Source organism: Rhinatrema bivittatum, chromosome 10, assembly GCF_901001135.1.
Source record: "Rhinatrema bivittatum chromosome 10, aRhiBiv1.1, whole genome shotgun sequence".
In the NCBI taxonomy this organism is placed as follows: Eukaryota; Metazoa; Chordata; class Amphibia; order Gymnophiona; family Rhinatrematidae; genus Rhinatrema; species Rhinatrema bivittatum.
In genome coordinates, this window is record NC_042624.1 from 12,894,877 (window position 1) to 12,917,692 (window position 22,816).

Here is a 22,816-nt window from a genome sequence, read left to right on the forward strand (position 1 = left end):
TTTGTGCAACTTGCACGCGGAGAGCTTTGCGCGCGCTGCCCATTCCCTCCCCCCCCCCCCCGCACCTTCCCCTCCCTTCCCCTACCTAACCCACCGTCCCGGCCCTATCTAAACCCCCCCTACCTTTATTCCAAAAGTTACTACTGCCTCCAGGCAGTAGTAACTTACACGCGCCGGCTGTCTTCTGGCGTGGCAGGCCCCGACACAGGCCGCTGTTTCGGGGTACTCGGCCACGCCCCCGGACCGCCCACACACCCCTGAACATGCCTCCGAACTGACGTCACGCCCCCGACCGCCCCTTTTTGCAAGCCCTGGGACTTACACGCGTCCCAGGGCTTGTGCGCGCCACCGAGTCTATGCAAAATAGGCTTGGCGCGTGCAGGGGTTTTTTAAAAGGGTTACGCGTGTACCTTATGCACGTAACCCTTTTAAAATCCGGCCCTTATACCCTTACACTTATAGGCTTAATTCAGTTTAGCTTAAAGCTTTTAATAATTATGTACTGTATTATAAAATTTACAAACTAATTGCTCCTCCTTTATGGCAAAATCACAACAATTTAGTTATGTGAAAAATATACTCAGGTAACCAAATTCAAATTTCTCAGGACACAAATGCTTAATGTTCTTTCAACTCTTTAGTACCATCATAACATCGAAGCGGTTTCTTAGTTAGTTATAACTTTTCCTTTGTTCAATCGGTCATATGCAATCATCAGTCCAATAGAGTTGTTTGAAAACACTTCAGATGAAACTATTTTTTACATTTTAAATTTGTTCATAACAATTTAATAATTTTACAGGTTAGAAAGAACTTTGTATTGAGCTGTTGTCTGGGATGCCTGCCAGGTCTTCTAGCTGAAGACATGTAATGTCGAGGAAAGGTCACCATAATTCCTTCTAGCAGTGTGTTTGCAAAAAATTGCATTATCTCTCCATTACTCATCTTTGTATGCCTAGGGGTCAAATGAAATCTCATATCTGAGGTTTGTGTCTGCATTCCTCGGCTGTATGCTGAGGATGAATTAACAGGTAGTATTATTATTTTCCTAAAAGGTGATGGGTTTCTTGACATTAATGCTTGAGATGTCCATGACAGGCCCTTCTAATGGTCTCTATCAGTCTAGCCTCATTAAAGCTCAGGTAGCTGAAGTAAAGTCTCATTTCAAAGATACTGCCTCTTTGAATTATACTGCTGCATTTACTCTCTCAAATAGAACAGTAGCATTCCATATAAGAAACAGCATGCTGACAATGAAAGTTTAAATATGCTTAAAATTTTTATAGATAGTAAAGAGTTTGTGAAACAGGTGAAACATGATCACAACACTGAAGTCTTAACAGGAGGTATACATCCATATTTTGAACACTGTCTAGCTTTGCTAAGGATATTTTTGTCTTGCCAGATAAAATAGAATTATTCTAGTCTGATGAAGCCCAAGTGGGCGAAATGAGGGTTCCTTGTAGGGAAGGTGAACACGGGAGTGTGAATATCATTGAGCACCAGAATATGAGATCATAAATAATCTACAAGAATGGTGATATTTCAGATATAATCTACAGGAATGGTGATACTTCAGACATGTTAATAACGTCGAGCATGTGAAATGTACATCGAACATGTGAAATATACATTGTTATAGGAAAGTGAATATATTTAAATAGACTGGGGGTACTATCAACAATTAAAGAGAGCAGATATATATGAAAGAGACAGTACGGTTCATATAGATATGAGAATGTTGAAATCTTAAAATGAGAACAATATTTTGGAATGTGTATATCATAGGGCATGTGAACACCAGCACTTATACGCAATAAAGGTATTATATACCAAGGATTAATATGTATGAACATCACCAATCTGTTATATACAAAGTTTTACCACATATGTGGTGTATTAGGTCTTGTTTCTCATCTAGATATTCGCTGATGCCATGACTAATATGTTGTGATTTATGGACATGAAATAATTGTTTTTGATATATGTTTTTGTACCTATTGGTATATTGTTATTGCTTAAAATTAACAATTTTTATGGTATGAATGTGTTTTGGATTTTATGTTTTATGTTTTTCTAAGAAGTAATAATAATAAATGATTGTATACGTGTGAATAGAATATGATGAGACTTTTTGACTCTCATTTATTGTATTTGTTTTGGTATTTATCTTTTGAGAGTCATATGTAACTCCACCCGAATCTTTGTACTATTATTCTAAACCATAGGACAGAAAATCAGTTATGAAAAATTTTTACTAAACAATAAAGGGCAGATTTTAAATGTTATGCTCGCAGGGTTTATTTGAGCGCGCTACCCGGCGCACACAAATGTACACCCAATTTTATAACATGCATGCGCTGCCGCGCGCATGTTATAAAATCCAGGGTCGGCGTGCACAAGAGGGTGCACACTTGTGCACCTTGCACGCGCCAAGCCCAAGGGGAGCCCCGATGGCTTTCCCCGTTCCATCGAAGGCCGCTCAGAAATCGGAGCGGCCTTGGAGGGAACATTTTTTTCAATCCCCCCCACCTTTCCCTCCCTTCACCTATCTAACCCACCCCCCAGCCCTAACTAAATCCCCCCCTAGCTTTTTTTCAGGAGTTACACCTGCCCGTGGTGCACCATGCCCCGGCACAGGCCGCTGTGCCGGAGCACTCGGGACTGCCCCCGGACCACTGCCGCGCCACCGACCCCACCCCCCAGACCGCCCATTTTGGAAATCCCCGGGGCATTCGCATGTCCCGGGGCTTGCGTGCACTTCCAAGCCTATGCAAAATAGGCCCTGCGCGCACAGGGGTAGGTTTTTGGGGGTTACGTGCGTATCTTACACTCATAACCCTTTGAAAATCTACTCCCAAATCTAAGAATTTCACAGAAAAGTAGCATTAGTATATGCAAGAATAGTCTTAAACATATCTACTTTAAAAAATGATGAATTGTAATCAATCTGACACACAATTTCTAAGTCAAGACTGTCCTTTCAAAGTTCAAAAGTAATAAGAATCCTGGTTCCAAGAGGAACCCATGCAAACTGAATACAAGATAAGATCTTGCCTTGTTATCCGTTGTGCAATTTATCATATCTGACATATGCTACCTCATCAACAGCCAAATTTTAAAAGCCTGGCATGTGTTAAGTCAGTTCTTATGCGTGTGGTGGGGCCCAGCACACGCCACGTGCATTTTCAAAAGAGCCTGGCCATGTGCATAAGTACCGATATGTGCACAAGTGCTAGACCCTGAAAAAGGGGTGGGGTAGGGAGGGGTGGGATAGGATGGGATGGAGGCCATCCAGGACTGTCCTGGGGAAGCACGCGCCGGCAGTTGGCCAGCACGTGCAAACTACCTCTGCTCCAGGGGAGCAGTAAGTAGTAAAACAAAAACATGTAAGTCGCTGGGATGGGTTTAGGGGGTGAGGAGGAGACGGGAACATGGAGGGAGTTTAGATAGGTGGGTAGGGAAGTTCCCTCCCAGTCTGTTCCTTAATTTGAGTAGACTGGGAGGGAACTGGGCACGGCCCAGTTGCATCGCCGCATGTAATTTGCAAATATTCATCCCCACCTTGTGCACGCTGCCCACATATGCATGTGTGGATTTTAAAATCTGGTGCACGTGTGCGTGCAGCCACACGATTTTATCACATGCACGCGCGCTAATGCGTGCATGTTATAAAATCAATATGTCTATGTTATAAAATTGGCGCCTCTGTGTGCGTGCGCCTGGAACTGTGTGCCCATGGATGCGTGCGCGCATCTTTTAAAATCTTTCCCTTATTCTATAATGTCCATTATATTCTACATGATTTTTACTAGATGATCATAGTCATAGAATATGTTGAAAGGATTACTATACAATCTATTTATAGGTTTTGCCAGCCTCCTCATTTCCTTCAGAGCTCTTAAAAGCTGGTAATTCTGTAATTCTGTGCTATGCCATAGAGTGACAACAGGCAGAATAGCTGATGTAGTGTGTTTTTGAATAATCCTACAACAAGGACAAAAGAATATGTTCAGTCTTCTTTTAAAATGCTTTTTAAAACAATAATTAAATGTACAGGGTTCAATTTAGCACATTTTTCCAAGTAAAATAACATCCCAATGCCAGTTAAAGAAATGGTCTAATTTGAAAAACTAAGGGTCAGAGATGTGCATAAAACAAATAAGAAATCTTAAATGAATGAGAAATTTTTGTTTCAGTTCATTCAAATCCATAACAAATGGAAACTGCCCCAAAAATAAAAAAAAACATCTGATTTGCATTTATTTTCAGATCCCATTGAATGATATGAGGCAAGGAAAACTGCAGGGCTTATTTTTCTACTTAAGGCAAGCCAGTAGCCAATAGGGATGTGCAGAGCAAAATTTTATGTTCATATTTTTTATGTCCGAAAGGGGGTCCCACTTGCGGCCAATATGGACATAAAAAAAATCCAATGAGTTGGGTATATGTACATATGTGCAAAAAAAAAATTTAAACCCCCTCACCCTCCTTAATCCCCCCCCCAGACTTACCACAACTCCCTGGTGATCGAGCGAGGAGTGAGGACGTCATTTCTGCAATCCTTGGCGAGAAGCATGTGACGTCGGTGGCACGTCGAGTGACGCGGCGTCACGTGATTCCCGGCTCGTTCGCGCCGGACGGCTCGTTCGGCCCAAAAAGAACTTTTGGCCAGCTTGGGGGGGCCTCCTGACCCCCTCAAGCTGGCCAAAAGTTCTTTTTGGGCCGAACGAGCCGTCCGGCGCGAACTTGCCGGGAATCACGTGACATCGCGTCTGAGTGACGCGGCGCCACGTGATTCCCGGCGAGTTCGCGCCGGACGGCTCTTTCGGCCCAAAAAGAACTTTTGGCCAGCTTGGGGGGGTCAGGAGGCCCCCCCAAGCTGGCCAAAAGTTCTTTTTGGGCCGAACGAGCCGTCCGGCGCGAACGAGCCGGGAATCACGTGACGCCGGCGTCACTCGACGTGCCGCCGACGTCACATGCTTCTCGCCAAGGATTGCAGAAATGGCGTCCTCACTCCTCGCTCCATCACCAGGGAGTTGTGGTAAGTCGGGGGGGGGGGATTAAGGAGGGTGAGGGGGTTTATATTTTTATTTTGGCTCAACAATCGCGATTTCCCACATATCGAACATATCTATGTTCGATATGTGGGAAATCCGATCGTTTATGTCGAATCAATTTTTTAAGTAAAAAAAAAATATGAGTTGCGTTTTACTAATGCGGTCAATCTGAATGCACACCCCTAGTAGCCAATGGTGTCACCATAAGCCTAGATTGACCAGAGCTGGGGTAGGAAAAGACAAGGAAGATTAAACAGTTTTTTAACCAGCATATCCTAACTTGCATCTGCATGGTTTGATTACTATGACATCCTCATCTTTTCTTCAAATTGGAACATCCGAATTAGCCAGCTAAATGCTTTTGAATATGGACCTCATCATTTGTATAGACACATCTGGCTAAATTCTGACTTATTCAGCTAAGTAGATTTGCTGCCTCATAGACAGAAATATTTGAACTTGTCTAAGTAGGGCCACATACCTGGTTATAATCTATTCAGGAAGGACTTGCTTTTAAGGAAAGTAGGAGGCATGGAAATATATATAAAGAATTTTAATAAAGCAAAAGTATTGCTGGGCTTACCAGGTAAGGAAGAGACACTTGGTTAATCTAGAAAGGTGTAATGGAACATATATTTATATGAGTATAATAGACCTCCATCACAGACAGACGAGATAGATAGGGTCTTCTGAAGCGTGCAGGTCCGGAGGAGGGCCTGTCTTCCAGTCTTCACTCCAGGTTGCTTCCGTCCAGCCCATGCTCGGGCATGCCACGCCTCCCGCGGCACCTCTTCAGACTCTCTGGCGTTGAGCCGCGGCCCAAGGGCACACACCTCTCCCAGGAGTGGGATCGCTCTCCGAGCGCTCCGTAACACGTGGTTACAAAGTACCCAATTCTTGCCTGCTGACTGCGATTTCAAAGGGACAGCAAGTCCTCTGCCGAGTTTCAAAATTGTGTTTTATACTAGTAAAGTCAGATTGGTTTTGCATGCTAGGGATATCGAATGAAGGTACTGTAGCCTAGCAAAAGAAAGGAACTTAACAACAAAAGGTTCCCCAAACTATCAGAAACGTCCCAGTTTCACATGCAAGTTACCAAAGGATTAATGAACAGTTGGTATTGATAATCATTAGTAATACTTTGGTTTCTGATGTGGCATTTGAAAATATGCATTGGCAGAGAGGAAGTGGGTACAGACTCCTTGTAGAGATGCTGGAGGTAATAACATGACACAAATTTAAAGGGTAAGGGATAAATTATGCGAATGATCATTTCAGATAAGGATAAAGGGAAGACAGAGATCTAAGGATCTAGAAGGACATGCCTAACATGTTAAATGCAAGACTACAAAGACCATTCAGACTTTATATGCTACCAACTAACTATTAGGTGCCTAATAAACTCAATATGTGAAGGTGAAGGTTTAGCATACAACAGTTTTAAGACTTGACTTGCTTTCGCCCCTTGCAGGTGCAGAGATGTCTAGACCTGTCACTCCTGTGGTTGCCAACTTATCGACGGTCCTCAGGATCCTAACCTGGTGAGCAGTGCCCATTAGGAGGGAGGTTTCCAGAGATTGACCTAGTTTTCCTTTGGTTTTTTTTCTGTAGGTTCTGCCACCATTCCTTCATGTCCTCTGACTCCCTGTTGTAGTGACGCACTGCATTAATGTGGATGGAAATGGTCTGCCAAGCACATTATCCAGCATAAGCTTGTATTTGCTGGAAACATTTCCCAAATAAAGTAACCTCATGGGCCAAGATATAAGTAAGATACCAGCAGCTTTCTTTCAGTAGCAGTCACATTAAACTTATATAGCAAGCCAGGCTTGTTTGAGGCCATAGCAACATTCAGGCTGGCATTTAGGTTTGACAATGAGCAATTTGGATGACTAAGTGCCGATTAATTTGGAGACTATTAGGAAGTTAAAATTTAAAATTTTGATTAAAGGCAATATGGCTAAGTAGCTTAAGGCCTCATAATGATGTTTAGCTGTCTAAATGGTATTTCTTAGTTAGAGATCTTAGCATAAGATATAACTTCTGTTAATTGTTTCCTGATTCCTTTGGATACAATCAAGCTCTTTCAAGTGCTTTTGACTGAGCAACAAAATGTTTAGCTAATCAGTAGGACTTCAGGTTCATTCCTCTCTTTGTATTTTTATTTATTTATTTATTTATTGAATTTTTAACAAACTTACAAAGTATCCACTTTGAATGAAGTAATATGGTTTGACAATTACAAAAGAAATCACAAAAAGTAAAACAATCTTTCATAATCACAATATTACATTATCAATTATATCAAACCCTTTACACCCCAATTCTCCGGGGGGAGGAGTAACTGCAAATTGAAGGAGACAAAGGAAAATATAAAAAAGGGAATACATTTCCCATAAAGTAAAGCATCGTGTTAAGCCAAATTACACATTATATAGACTATACATTGCCTATTACAGATGGTATTTTCTTTGCTTCTATAAAGTTCTTTAGCTGTTCCGGTTGATAGAAAATATAATTATTTCCTCCATATTTTATCACGCACTTGCAGGGGAACCGCAAAAAAAAAGATGCCCCCACTGCTAGCGCTTCGGTTTTCAATGCCAAAATTGTTTTTCTCTTTGTCTGAGTCACTTTAGTCAGATCGGGGTAGATCCTTACATTTCCTCCCATAAAGATAACTTGCATTTTTTAAAAATAAGCACGCATTATCTTCCCCATATCCGCCTCATTGAAAAAGGATATTAATAGAGTTGTCCTTTCGACTATCTCAAGTGTGGAAGTTTCCAAGAATGTTGTCAGATTCTCTAGAACATTTGAGGCCACTTGCACTTGCTGGGTAGTATGAACTGGAAGAAAATATACTTTATCCAGATGTGGGATCTAGTCCGTGGAAATTTCTAAACCTTCTGAGAGATAGCGTTTCAAAGTCATTCTTGGTAATTCTCCCATCACCCTGGGGAAATTTAAAACCCGCAAGTTTAAATGCCTCATATTGTTCTCAACGATTTCAAGTCTTCTATTTATATTACCACAATCTTGAATTAATGTTGCTTGCACTTGTTTAACCTGTTTTATTTCCATATCCAGATTTTTTACTATCCCCGTTGTTTCTTGTTTGTATTCTGAAAAGCAACTGCTTAATTTATCTACTTGTTGAGACATTGATGTTATTTTACCAGAACAGTCAACTAAAGCCTTTGCTAGAGCAGATGTTACTTGCCAGATCATGTCTAGTGTTACAACCTCCGGCTTAGAAATGTTAAGAATGGCGTCGGGTAATAAAGGAGGGCATTGTGCAATCCTCTCACCTCCACTCCTCTGGTCACCTCCTCCTTCTTGATCTAATTCTCCTTCGCCAGTCTCTCCGTTGTTCAGGGTGTTTAGTGAGAGGGTCCTCCTCTCTGTCGTCCCCTCTGGCTGGAGAAATCCGACCCCTTCGGTCGTTCCTTCTAGCCGCAGCGTTGAGGTTCCTCTCACTGCCGGTGGAAGACGTTCGTCTAAGGGGCTTAGGGTAACCTCTTCCGAGGTCGGGTCACGGTCTCCTTCCTGTGTCCCGACAGCCGGACCTCCTAGCTCCACATTAGTTGGCCTTGGGGTGCACTGCTCGATCGTTCTCTGTCTGGAGGTGACCGCGGATGCTGAGGGGTAATTCCGGGGTCTCCCCTTTCTCTTTGGAGGCATTATAGCAAAAAAGGAAATACTTTACACGCAAAAACGCTGGCACAGGTAGAATCTTGCACCCTCTCTGTATTTTGTTTTTATGTCAAGGTTCAGGTGTGATCACAGGAGAAACCTGTTTTTTTTTTTTCTCAGCTATTATAGAAGTGAAGATAAATGATTCAAGTGGCATACCCCAACAATCAAATCTTTAGTGGAGCTGCAAATAACCTCTAGAACCCCTCCCTTCTATGTTATGACGTTGGATTGCAAAGAATCTAAATGTTATCTCTTTTCCACTGCCAATTAGCCAGCCATATTTAAATCTCGCCAAGTATACAGCAGTCCTCTTTCTGTGCCATCTCAATGATGGCATCTTGAGGTAGTGGACAGAGAAAGGACAATGTTAGGCCCCCTGAAATGAGACTTGTGGCCTCCTTGATCATATAGAACCACTGTATAGTAATAGTACTGGAATAGACAAACTCGGAGCCTAGAGGGACATTGCCAGACGGGTCACTGCAGTGTACCACTGCAAAAGGGAGGTGGAAGATCTAAAGAAGTGTTGGGTTTTTCAAAAACATGGTGAAGAACAAGCAGGCAGTCAAACTCCTCTGCCCCCTAGCAGAAAGGGTTCCTTTAACGTCCCTTGAAAAAGAGATCCTACAGTGCATGGATGAGAAAGCCATCCAGGGTGTAGCTGGTCTGGAAGCTGCCAGGACTACTTGAGTGCAAAATAAGTGATCCTTACACAAGATTGTGTGAAGCTGTTCTTGTGTGTATAGACAGCAGACAAGCAATCTAATGCATGACTATATGGGGCCCAATATTCAAAGCACATTCAGCGCTATTTAGGTGAATAAGTGGGACTTATGCAGCTAAGTTGTAGCCACTGAATATGTGCCTATATTCAGCAGCTGCCACTTAGCTGTATTAGTCCCTTATACGGCTAAAAGTTATATACACAAATTGTTGGCATGTACTGGGCCGATTGGGGATGGAGCAATTTAACAATATAAATTAGATGGCTAGGCACTGATATTCAGAGTTAGTTGCATTAGTATACATGTAAGTTTATTTGCCCCATTGAACAGGTCTAAATTTAGCTGGGTAGACATCTGGCTAAGTGCATATATATATATGCATATATTCAGTGGCTTCACCGTGCCATTGAATATACATTGTAACTTAGCTGGATAAGTTCAAACTGGCTGTTACAAAGCCATCTTTGAATATCTACCCCATGGTAACTAATTTAATCTTGCTATACCATATAGCACACTTTCTGAGAGTGGTACATTGAACACCTGTATGTGCTTTATTCCTTTGCTATAGAAGAACACAGAGAGGCTGATGAGCCCATGACAGGGCCTTCCCTGCAGCAGAATAAAGAACAAGCAGAGGCACCCAATCCAGGCCAGGCACCATCCCTTCTTTACAGGCTGAATAGATGATGGTGGAAGGAGACCCAGAAGAAGAAGAGACCCTGGATTTGCCTCCATCTTAGGATAAGGGTGAAGAGGACACCCACCCCATGCCATTCAATGCTGCTGGGTCAGATAGGAAGATGTTGGCTCTTACCAGGGCTATATCATCGGTCATTCATGGTAAGCTTTGGACCAAGTGAATAACCATATCGGGACCCTGGTCCAATTGGTCAATCTCTTAACCCAGCAGCTGGCACACTTCACTGCAGCAACTGCTGGCCAACAGCAGCAGCTACTCCACCCTTCATCAGCATTTCCTTTATGATCACCCCAGGCTTCAGCTATGACAGAGCAGATCCCTGGCCCATCCAAAAGCTCTGACATACCTGATGATTTGTGAGAAGGGATTCTTAAATCAGAAGCTCCACCTCTAAGAAGAAGCACTAGATATTGTGGGTGAAGGGATTTAACAGGGAGGGGAGGTGTTGGGGGAAAGGGATAAAATAATTGCACACCATACAAGTATATCACTATATGTAGCAATATATATAATACAATTATCATACTCACCATAAACTGTTCTTGAATCAATGAGGCTCTTTTAGCATGGGATGCAACTGGAACATGTGTGTCAATATGGGTGTTTTTGGCTCAGTGTCTGATTCAGTTTCACTGTCTGGCAATATCTTCTAATCAGGTGATAGGATTCCTCTTACCATAGCTATGTTGTGGAGAATACAGCAGGCCACAAAGATCTGACATAACTTGTCCAGGTTATGTAGTAACACACCCCCTATCCTGTACAGACATCTAAATGTGGTCTTCAAAATGCCAAAGGTTCACTCAATCGCTGACCATGTGCATCTATTGTAGGTTTATTCTGCAGGTATCTGTGGATTCCTAACTGAGGTGAAGAGCCAGATTTTCAATGGATATTTTCTATTACTTTTGAGGAAGAGGGAATTTGACAGGGGGTAGATTAGATGCATCTAGAATGTGTGTATGACAGAGAGGCATGCATGTAAGGGACAAATGTCATGTGTTTCATTTCATAGGGTGCTATCTTAGTGGAGCTGCTATTCATATCATACATCTAAGGCAATGGCTGAAATGCAAAGCCCTTTACCACCACTGTGACTGTGAAAACTTGTATGCACTTGAGTCACCTCTCCACTAGAAGAAAGTACAGTCTCTGCTACAAAGGCTAATGATAGAGATGTGATTCGGCTGAACCGAACCCCCCCCCCCAAACCCCCCCAACCCTTCAGTTTTAATTAATTAAAATCCCCCACCCTCCCAACACCTCAAAAACTTGCCTAAAGTCCCTGGTGGTCCAGCAGGGGTCCCGGGAGTGATCTCCCGCTCTCGAGCCATCAGCTGCCAGTAAACAAAATGATGCCGGTGGCCCTTTGCCCTTACCATGTGACAGGGGCTATCAGTGCCATTGGCCAGCCTCTGTCACATGATAGGAGCAATGGACGGCTGGCGCCATTTTGATTAGTGGCAGCCGACGGCCCGAGAGGGGGAGATTGCTCCCGGGATCCCCGCTGGACCACCAGGGACTTTAGGCAAATTTTGGGGGGTCAGGAGCATGGGGGATTGTAATTAATTAAATCTGAAGGGTTGGGGTGGGTTTGGGGGGGTTATGTGCCCTTTCTCCCCCCTCCCCGGAAAACGATAAGAAAACCACACAAAATGTTCCTATTGTTTCGGGGACCCCCCGAACCATGATGAAATAGGAAATATCGTCTATATGTCCTATTTCATCACAAATGAATGCACATCCCTAGCTAATGATACTTACCTAGGAGACAGGCCCTGGATATGTCTCTCTCAAAATCCTCTGCCAGTCCTGACTGTGATAAAATAAAAGCATCATGGCAGGATCCTGGATACTTGGCTAATACATATGTGAATGCCCCTGGCATTACAAACAACATGCATATTCATCGAGTGAATACGTTTCTGATCATAATCAGAAACTTGTCCTGAAACTTGCTTATGAAGAGGACATTGTTCAACAAATGTCCACTGATTAATCTCATTACCAGCAGTGAGAATAATCACATGCATCTGGACTCAGAAAACTTCCTCAGCATCCCACCAATCTTGTATATATAGATGGTGGTGACATCCAATCAAAATCAACATTTCATCCTATGGAACTGGATATGCAATAATGTTCCAAGCAAAGAAAGAGACTGAATTATAGTCTAAGGATCTCATCCTAAGGAATTTCTCCCAAGGAATGTTTCCCAAGGGATTTTATTCCCCATAATTTTAATTGTTGCAGTTCAGCATAACCTGTGAGTTAGCCATGTTAAGACTGAGTTCCATGTTCAACATAGCCTGCTCCGATAACCTTGGAGTAGTTGTCTTGTCATCATTGGCAACTTTATTCCCTGAAAGAACTTTGGCAAACCAAGTCCTGTTCCTGCCGAAATAGCTCTCAGAGACATCCATGAGACCTCTGGGTTACCTTTTCCTGTAATTTTCTTGCCAGGGGTCACCCCCACCCCCCACCTCAAGCATTCTGTGATGTAGGTCTTGGATCTCTGCATGTTGTGCTGTGGATGAAAGGGAGCACCAGGGGGCACTCCCCAGCTCAGGACAAGATTTGTGTGCCCTTGTGGTGAGATGGTCCAAGTCTGGGAACTGGAATGGAGGACCTCCACCGAACCTGCATGCCCAGGTGAGACCATCAATGCAATGATGGTCTCTTGAACAGTCCTCCGACCATTCCAAGCCCTTTCAGACTGCCACTGGGAACAACAAGGGTGGCAGGCTGGACAGAGGAAAAGGGCGGATAGAGACATTTGGCACAGGACAAGACTCAGACGTAGGAAGACAAAGGCTTGGAGGTCGATGAAGACTCAGGCGATGAAGTCGACAAATTCTCAGGCAATGAGGTAGATGAAGATTTAGGCAATGAGGTAGATGAAGACTCACGAAATGGGGTCGACAAAGACTCAGGCAATGGGGTAGATGAAGACTAAGGCTAGTACCGAAGGGCACCCTCCACAGCCAACCAAGGCCAGGCGTGGACCACACCTTGGACTGACAAGACAGAGTTCATTTGAGGACAAAGGCAAACTCGGCTTGGAGATAGCAGAAGGCTCAGACGTTGAGGATGCCGAAGCTCAAACGTGGAGGATGACAAAGCTCAAACGTGGAGGACGACAAAGCTCAAACTTGGAGGATGACGAAGACAGACATTGAGGATGACAATCTGAGATAGGACTCAGATAGTGCGAGATGACGCCTCACTGGCGTCTGATGGGTGGGCCCACCAGTGCCCTACACACCCCAGCGGGGATGGTCACAGACAACTGGACCACTACGCCCCTACTCAGCCCAGCCGGGCTGGTCGTGGACCAAGAGGGATGGGTCAGAATGGAGCTGAAGACATCTGGAACAACTTGGAGACAGGAACATCAGGGAAGCAGAAGACATAAGGAGAATATCTGGAACAAAGATGAAGATGAGAGACCAAGGAACGTAGAACATCTGGATGAAGACTCAGGATCCCACATGGAACAGAGTGCCTAGGAGGAGAACACACGTGGAGTCCTAGGGAGGGCTTAGTCCTTACAAAGGCGAAGCTGGAATGACGATGAAGCCCTTTTGTAGGGCAGAAGGGACGGCCCCCAGATGACATCAGCTGGTGAGTCGGGGGGCCACTCCTACGCTGGCCCTTGAAATCCAGGATGAAGGCACGTCCCCGCGCCTAAGGAGAGGAAGCAGGAGTAGCAGCAGGACCCTGGACAGTGGCGTCTTGCCGCTGAGGCAGGAAGCTGCAGGAGCTGGACGGTCTGCAGGCAGTCCCCAGCATGGGAGTGGCTCCATGCTGCAAAAGAGGCCTCTGGGAGCGGCACCACGCCACAAGAGAGGCTGAAGACTGCGGCCTCTGGACCGTGGAGGAAACTGACTCGCAGCAACTCCCTGCTGTGTTGGAACCCCAGCACGGCTCCTGCCGTGCCAGCAGATGGTGGCCTCTAGCCACAGATTGAAAGCCCAGCACGGCTCCTGCTGTGCCGGCAAGATGGCGGCCTGGAACACAGGAACAGGGCAGGAAAGCATAAGCAACTGCTCCCTTAAATTTATTGACGTTGTATCAAAAGATTATAAATTAAATCTGTTAATCACTGTAGACATAAATATTCCAACAGCTGGAGTTCCCACACAAGAGAAGATACCTACTGACTGCTGCAGTTTATCTTTCTCTTGCTTCTTCTTAATAACATAGGAATACCTTAAATATATAATACTCCACAATTCAAACAGAAAGGCTGTTGTAATTTTCCTCTCCCTTTTACTCCTGCTTTGTGAATCAGGGAAGTAACTTAGTATTTGACTTACAGTTCTATCATCTGCTGCTCTCTTTCTCATTTTTCATGTCACACCTCCTCTCCTCCACCTCCAAGACACTACACCTGTGAGCTTTTCAAGTTTGCCGGGAGTCTCTACCCTCCTTTCACTTTAGAGACTCCTCCCTCAGAGCCTCAATGTCAACACAACTTCCTGTCTTGCCAGCCAAGTTTGCCAGGAATTGTAGTCTCAGCTTATTTTGTTTTGCTCTGAAAGACCTCTGTGTCTTACCTGCACTGCCAGGCTTTGTTTCCTGTCTATTTAATGCATACACTCTGTCACGGAGGGTACATGTCTGTAGAGTATTTAGGTGAAGGAAAAAGTGTTGGCTGACAGGGTGTTGATCATATTCATACTACTGTTTAGGATGACCACTCTTTCCTGCCCTACATCCCCAGTGCACTTCTGCACCTTTGCTCCTGGTCATGCATCCTCGCTGCCAGTATTTCTCTCATGTAAATGAGACACTGAGACTGGAGAGCAAAACTCCCTTTCATCTGTGGGTCACAAACTATGACAATCATGTAAGTTTTGTTTTATGTTATTCAAATTTGGCACTCTTGGGATGAGACTCCAGAAATGATAAATATTTGTTTCTCTAGAAATGACTACATCACAATAAGCTTTCACTAAACATGACCAAGACTGAATTTCTCACAATCCACAGCCCTTTCCCATCTTTTGATGAAAAGACCATTCTTATTAACAACTCTTCCTTTATGATGCAAAAGAAGATCAGGAGTCTTGGTTTCATTTTAGATGAGACCTTATCATTTCATGACCAGATCAAGCAACTTATTAAACATGGCTTCTATAGATTACATGTTCTTTCTGGTTAAAAAAGGTTCTGTTTGACAATGATTTCCGCACCATTCTTCAGGCATCGATTTTTCCCATAATTGACTACTGCAACAGTCTCTATATCGGTCTTCCTTACATTTCTCTTTGTCCCTTACAGTTACTCCTTAATTCCGCTGCCCGCCTACTCACCAGTCTTAAAAGATCTGAGCATATTACACCTGTGCTTATTGAACTCCATTGGCTCACAATACAAGAAAGAATCAAATACAAAGTTGCAATGCTAATTTTCAAACTCTTAAATGCTAATTTTTCCCACTGGGCTAACCCTTTGCTCAAATGTTATCAGCCCACATGAGCCCTAGGATCTCTTCAAGTTCACCTTCTCGAAGTTCCATCTCCTAAGACAGTCAGACTCCACATTACCAGAGAATGCACCTTTTCAGTGGTGGACCGACATGCTAGAATACACTTTCATTGGATTTGAGACAATCAGAATCACTTAAGGATTATAGGATAGCAATAAAAACATTTTTATTTAAGCAAGGTTATTTCTGATAATCTACATTATGTTTTATTTTCATTTATTTTATTTCATTGTTTCTGTTTTAATTTGTATCATTAGTGTTTTTATTTATTACTAATCATGTTTTATTATTTATATTTGACTCTGCAGCATTGATTTTATTCTTCTGAGTATTAATTTTTACATGATTATGTTATATATGTTTTATTGTTTATCACCCAGGCCGGTACCATGTTAAGCGATTAAGAAATACAATAAATGTAAATATTTCTCTTGCACTTGTTGCTGCAAGGAATTCACAAACTGAAACATCTCTGCTTCCATTCCCTCTTGCTCAAGGAAACCTTCTAACATTTCCTCCAGAATATTTACTATGGATATTGACACATGGTGTTACTTCTGGAACTCATATCCTTTAAGGACTTCAGGATTTCTAACAGCTGCCTCAACACAATCCAATCATAATGTACCAAGGGGCAAGCTACACATTTCTGTTTCCAAGATACTTCATGACGTGGCATCTGCTGCTCCATTAACCTTGGCAGATCAGATAGGTAGAATTCCAGTGTGTTCCAACTTCTTGAAGCAGTTGCTTATGAGGTATCCCAAATTCTTATTGTTTCTCAAAGAGAAACTGACCACACCACACTATGAGGAAAATGCCCTGCTATTTTTTCTGCACTTCTTCACAGTCTTTCAGGACTAGAATCACTGTTCCCTCTAAGCTGCATGTGTGTGCAGCCATATACAACTTTTCTCATGGCTATTCACAATAGAGATGTGAATCGGAACCGGAATCAGTTCGGTTCCGGTTCCGATTCTAATCGTGCATTTTTTTTTCGTCCGGCCCGATTGTTTTTTTTTTTTATCTGCTGCGCCCGATCCGATAAACAAAAAACCTACCCCAACCCTTTAAAACCGCTCCCTTAGCCTCCACCACCCTCACGGCCCCCCAAAAAAACATTTTAAAATTACCTGGTGGTCCAGTGTTCTCTCGCGCTCGGGCTGTCGGCCGATAAACAAAAAACCCAACCCGACCCTTTAAAACCGCTCCCTTAGCCTCCACCACCCTCCTGACCCCCCCAAAAAATGTTTTAAAATTACCTGGTGGTCCAGTGGGCCCCGGAAGCGATCTCCTGCTCTCGGGCCGTCGGCTGCCACTAATAAAAATGGCGCCGATGGCCCTTTGCCCTTACCATGTGACAGGGTAACCATGCCATTGGCCGGCCCCTGTCACATTGTAGGAGCACTGGATGGCCCTGCACCATTTTGGTTGCCCTTTTCTGGACCACTTCCTTCCTGTCTCTATCCTTTTTGAGATACAGGTTCCAAAACTGAAAACAGTACACCAGTTGAGGCCTCACCAAGGATCTGTACAAGAGCGTAATCACCTTTTTTTTTCTTACCTGTTATTTCTCTCTCTATGCAGCAAAGCATTCTTCTAGCTTTAGCTATTGCCTTGCCATATTGATGGTTGCCTTCAGAATGCCAGACATTATCACCCCAAGATCCTTCGCTTGGTCTGTGCACATCATTCTTTCACCCCCCCCCCCCCCCCCCCCATCACATGCAGCTCTTTTTATTATCGCATCCCAGATGCATGATTCGACTTTTCGGCGGCCTTCCTCACCGTCAACCACGCCCTCCTTCTAAAACAGCTGGCAAACATTGGTTTAACAGGTGCCACACTAAACTGGTTCAAAACATTTCTAGAAAATAGAGGATATAGAGTCAAAATTCACAATAAAGAATCCCAATACCACCATTCCAATAGAGGGGTGCCGCAGGGTTCATCATTTTCACCCACGTTATTCAATGTCTACCTCCTACCACTATGTCAACTTCTCACAAAATTAAGCCTGAAACACTTCCTCTTCGCAGATGACGTACAGATCGTGATCCCCATAGAAGAATCAATATCAAAAACAATGGAATACTGGGACAGTTGCTTATTAGAAATTAAACTTCTCCTCAACAGTCTAAACCTTGTACTTAATGCTTCTAAAACAGAATTCCTGTTCATATCACCGGAAAACAATAATACACTCCCAAAACCACCCACACTCCTTCAAACAGCCCACGTAAGAGATTTAGGAGCCATCCTGGACAATCGACTCAACCTCAAACCATTCATTAACCAAACCACCAAGGACTGCTTCTACAAATTACATATTCTGAAAAGAATTAAACCACTTTTCCATGCCCAGGACTTTAGAACAATACTGCAAGCAATAATCTTTTCCAAATTAGATTATTGCAACTCATTACTACTAGGCCTCCCAGCTTCCTATACCAAACCTCTACAAATGGTTCAGAACTCTGCAGCCAGAGTCCTTACAAACTCCAGGAAAATGGACCACATTTCACCTATCCTCAAAAACCTCCATTGGCTACCGATCCACTACAGAATCATGTACAAAACCATTAACATCATATACAAAACTATTAACCAACACACGCACCTCGACCTACAAATACCGCTTAAAAAATACACTTCCGCCAGACCCATCAGGGAATACTACAAAGTAGGGATGTGAATCGTTTTAGGACGATTAAAATTATCGTCCGATAATTTTAATATCGTCTTAAACCGTTATGGAACACAATACAATACAGATTCTAACGATTTATCGTTATAAATCGTTAGAATCGTGAGCCGGCACACTAAAACCCCCTAAAACCCACCCCCGACCCTTTAAATTAAATCCCCCACCCTCCCGAACCCCCCCCAAATAACTTAAATAACCTGCGGGTCCAGCAGCGGTCCGGAACGGCAGCGGTCCGGAACGGGCTCCTGCTCTGAATCTTGTCATCTTCAGCCGGCGCCATTTTCCAAAATGGCGCCGAAAAATGGCGGCGGCCATAGACGAAAAAGATTGGACGGCAGGAGGTCCTTCCGGACCCCCGCTGGACTTTTGGCAAGTCTCGTGGGGGTCAGGAGGCCCCCCACAAGCTGGCCAAAAGTTCCTGGAGGTCCAGCGGGGGTCAGGGAGCGATTTCCCGCCGCGAATCGTTTTCGTACGGAAAATGGCGCCGGCCATACGCGTATGGCCGGCGCCATTTTCCGTACGGAAAATGGCGCCGGCAGGAGATCGACTGCAGGAGGTCGTTCAGCGAGGGTTCCGGCGCCTCGCTGAATGACCTCCTGCAGTCGATCTCCTGCCGGCGCCATTTTCCGTACGAAAACGATTCGCGGCGGGAAATCGCTCCCTGACCCCCGCTGGACCTCCAGGAACTTTTGGCCAGCTTGTGGGGGGCCTCCTGACCCCCACGAGACTTGCCAAAAGTCCAGCGGGGGTCCGGAAGGACCTCCTGCCGTCCAATCTTTTTCGTCTATGGCCGCCGTCATTTTTCGGCGCCATTTTGGAAAATGGCGCCGGCTGAAGACGACAAGATTCAGAGCAGGTGCCCGTTCCGGACCGCTGCCGTTCCGGACCGCCGCTGGACCCGCAGGTTATTTAAGTTATTTGGGGGGGGGGTTCGGGAGGGTGGGGGATTTAATTTAAAGGGTCGGGGGTGGGTTTTAGGGGGTTTTAATGTGCCGGTTTTTCGATTTTTCGATTTTTCGATTTTTAACGATTTTTAACGATTTTTCACGATATTTTACCCCCCCAAACGGCAACAATACGATTCCCTCCCCCTCCCAGCCGAAATCGATCGTTAAGACGATCGAGGACACGATTCACATCCCTACTACAAAGAGTCACTCCAAATTCCAAAGGCCAAAACCTACCAACATAAATCATTGAGTCTCAGAGCCTTCTCTTCAGCAGGTCCAACTCTCTGGAATTCTATCCCACCAGATTTGAGACAGGAGCCATGCTCTCTAACATTTAGGAAAAGACTAAAAACTTGGCTTTTCAAAAAAGCATTTCCAAGCTTTGAATAAAACCTCCACTCAATAGCACAAACTCTTATCCAATAACTGGACCTAAATACGAATTAACCAACTTTAAATTGACACTCATCAATACCTGCTGAGCTTTTATCATACCATTGTCGTATTTATGCATTTGGTTATTTATGTACCGTTTCATAGTGATGTACTGCCACAGTTACTCACATATTTTATTTATTCACTCTGCTACTCTATTACATTAATAGGCTGAAATGCAAATATTGCTCTGTTCAATCTCTCCCTTCTTCCAGCTCCAAGTTAATTTCCCTGTTTTATTGTAACTTTCTCACATCCTTTATCTGATTCACTGTATCTAAAGTTCAAGGTTCTTATTGAGAACATTGTCTACGTTACGTTATGCTTTACATACTCTGTTAATTGTAAACTGGGTTGATGTGATGCTTGTCATGAAACTCGGTATAACAAAAACAATAAATAAATAAATAAATAAAATTATTCTGCACTTCCTGTAGCAGAGTTTTATAAAGGGGGGTGTCCCCGGAGCTCTCTTCCACACATCTATTCAGATAACCACCATTACCAGAAATGGATACCTTTTCTAATGAGGTCATTAGTTCCCAGATGGATGATAACATTGATAGTCTAATTTCTTCTCTAATTTCACTGATTACCTAGTTTGTATTTAATATTTGTGTTACTTTGAAAAGAGATCTCAAATTAGTTCCTTTGTTTGAGTCTCCTATCAAAAAGATATTTCTGTTATGAGGTTTGATAATTTTAAAGGTTTTTTGGTTGCATTGGGTGGCTTCTTCCTTTATAGATTTCCATATTGTCTGTTGGAGGAGCAGCTTCAGTTTCCAAAGCCAACAAGACATTATCATTGCGAACAGAGGATGTTTCTTCACCCCAATTGTTAATCTACTAGAGCCCACTGTATTCCTGGATATTTCACTGCTCTGTGTGAGTGGGGGCAGATATCCTTTAAACACCATAGCAGATTCACCAAGCTAAGACCCTCTTAGAATAAAGGGCATCCTTTATATATATTTTTCTTATTGGAAATAATAGATTCTACATGCAAGCAAAGGAAAAAGTAAAATAATTCCAATAGGTTAAAGAATCCACAATACAAACAGATTTAACATCCAGGATATAAGCAACAGCTTTTAAAAAGGACTATTAAATAACAACCAAGGTAATAGCTTATTCCAAACATTGTAGCACAGAGAGCTATTAATAAATATCAGCTGGTAGAAATGTGCATTCGTTTTTTACAAATTGGAAAATTTCAATGAAATTGTCCAATTTGGCATGTTTCAGCGATCCCGAAAAACAATTGGGATTTTCCCATTTTTTCACGAAAATGTGTTTTTTGGATTAGTGCGCACTGACCGGAGTTAATGCGCACTAACTCCCTGTTAGTGCGAGCTAACTCCCGTTAGTGCGCACTAACAAAAACTAACAAAAAAACACTGGGCAACAAATTTTCACAAAAGTCATGTTATGGAAATGAAATTAGTCAATTCTTATACATTTCCATGTGCTAAACACAAATGTGACTGTGAAAATGCAAAATTGGCTCTAGTTTTTTTGTAATATGCAATACTATAATTACATCTTGAATTGTATGCCAATAGTAGGAGACCTACGGTTAATACCGTTTGAAAAATGAAGTCATAGACTACGTCTTAGATTTCTTTGCTTGTCTCTTGTACACCTGTTCAGGAGCATCTCTGCAGAGTGTCCAGCAGTAGTCAGCCAGCATGAATATTTCAAATGCTCACCCTTTCTGACTGGGCTTCATATAGTACACTGCTGACATCAGCTTACTCAGCAGCAGCATGGCAGTAGAACTGCATTGCATCAGAAAATGATGTAATAAACTTTGGATGATGTGTGCATGTTGGTATTATGCAATATAATGCAATATTACATCATTCTAGGCTTATTTACAGTCCTACTGGATAAATTTACATGACTAAACATAGAAAGTGAACTATATTAAATATCTTCAAAACGAGAGCCAATAAAAACTTTTCATGGTCATATTCGTGTTCAGCACATCAAGATATTACAGAGTAGGACCTTTTTAGGTCAGTAACACTTTCATTGTTGCCCAGTGAAAGTAACAAAAAGTAACAAAATCTAATGGGTTTTGTTAGTGCACACTAACTCAAAAAATGATTTTTTGCGGAAAAAAAAACCCCGAACCGCAAAAAAATGACATTTTCAGCAGCGGTCGAAAAACGAAGAATGACACGAACACAAAAAACAATTCACATCTCTAGACAGCTGGAGAGTTTTGGTTTACAAGCAAGTTCACTGTGAAAATATTAGGGATGTGAATCGTTTTTTGACGATTTAAAATATCGTCCGATATATTTTAAATCGTCAAAAAATCGTTAGGGCCACGATACAATACCAATTCCCCCGATTTATCGTTAAAAAATCGTAAATCGGGGGAAGGGGGAGGGCAGGAAAACCGGCACACTAAAACCCTCTAAAACCCACCCCCGACCCTTTAAATTAAATCCCCCACCCTCCCGAACCCCCCCCCCCCAATGCTTTAAATTACCTGGGGATCCGGCGGTGGTCCAGAAACGGCGGCGGTCCGGAACGGCCCCCTCAATAGAATCGTGTTGTCTTCAGTCCGGAACCCCCGCTGAACGACCTCCTGCAGTCGATCTCCTGCCGGCGCCATTTTCCGTACGAAAACGATTCGTGGCAAGAAATCGCTCCCGGAACCCCGCTGGACTCCCAGGAAACTTTTGGCCAGCTTGGGGGGGCCTCCTGACCCCCACAAGACTTGCCAAAAGTCCAGCGGGGGTCCGGAACGACCTCCTCCGTTGAATCGTTTTTGTCTATGGCCGCCGCCATTTTGCGGTGGCCATTTTCAAAAATGGCGCCGGCTGAAGACAACACGATTCTATTGGGGGGGTCCGTTCCGGACCACCGCCGTTCTGGACCACCGCCGGATCCCCAGGTAATTTAAAGCATTTGGGGGGGTTCGGGAGGGTGGGGGATTTAATTTAAAGGGTCGGGGTGGGTTTTAGGGGGGTTTAGTGTGCCGGCTCACGATTTTAACGATTTTTCACGATAGTTTACACACCCAAACGGC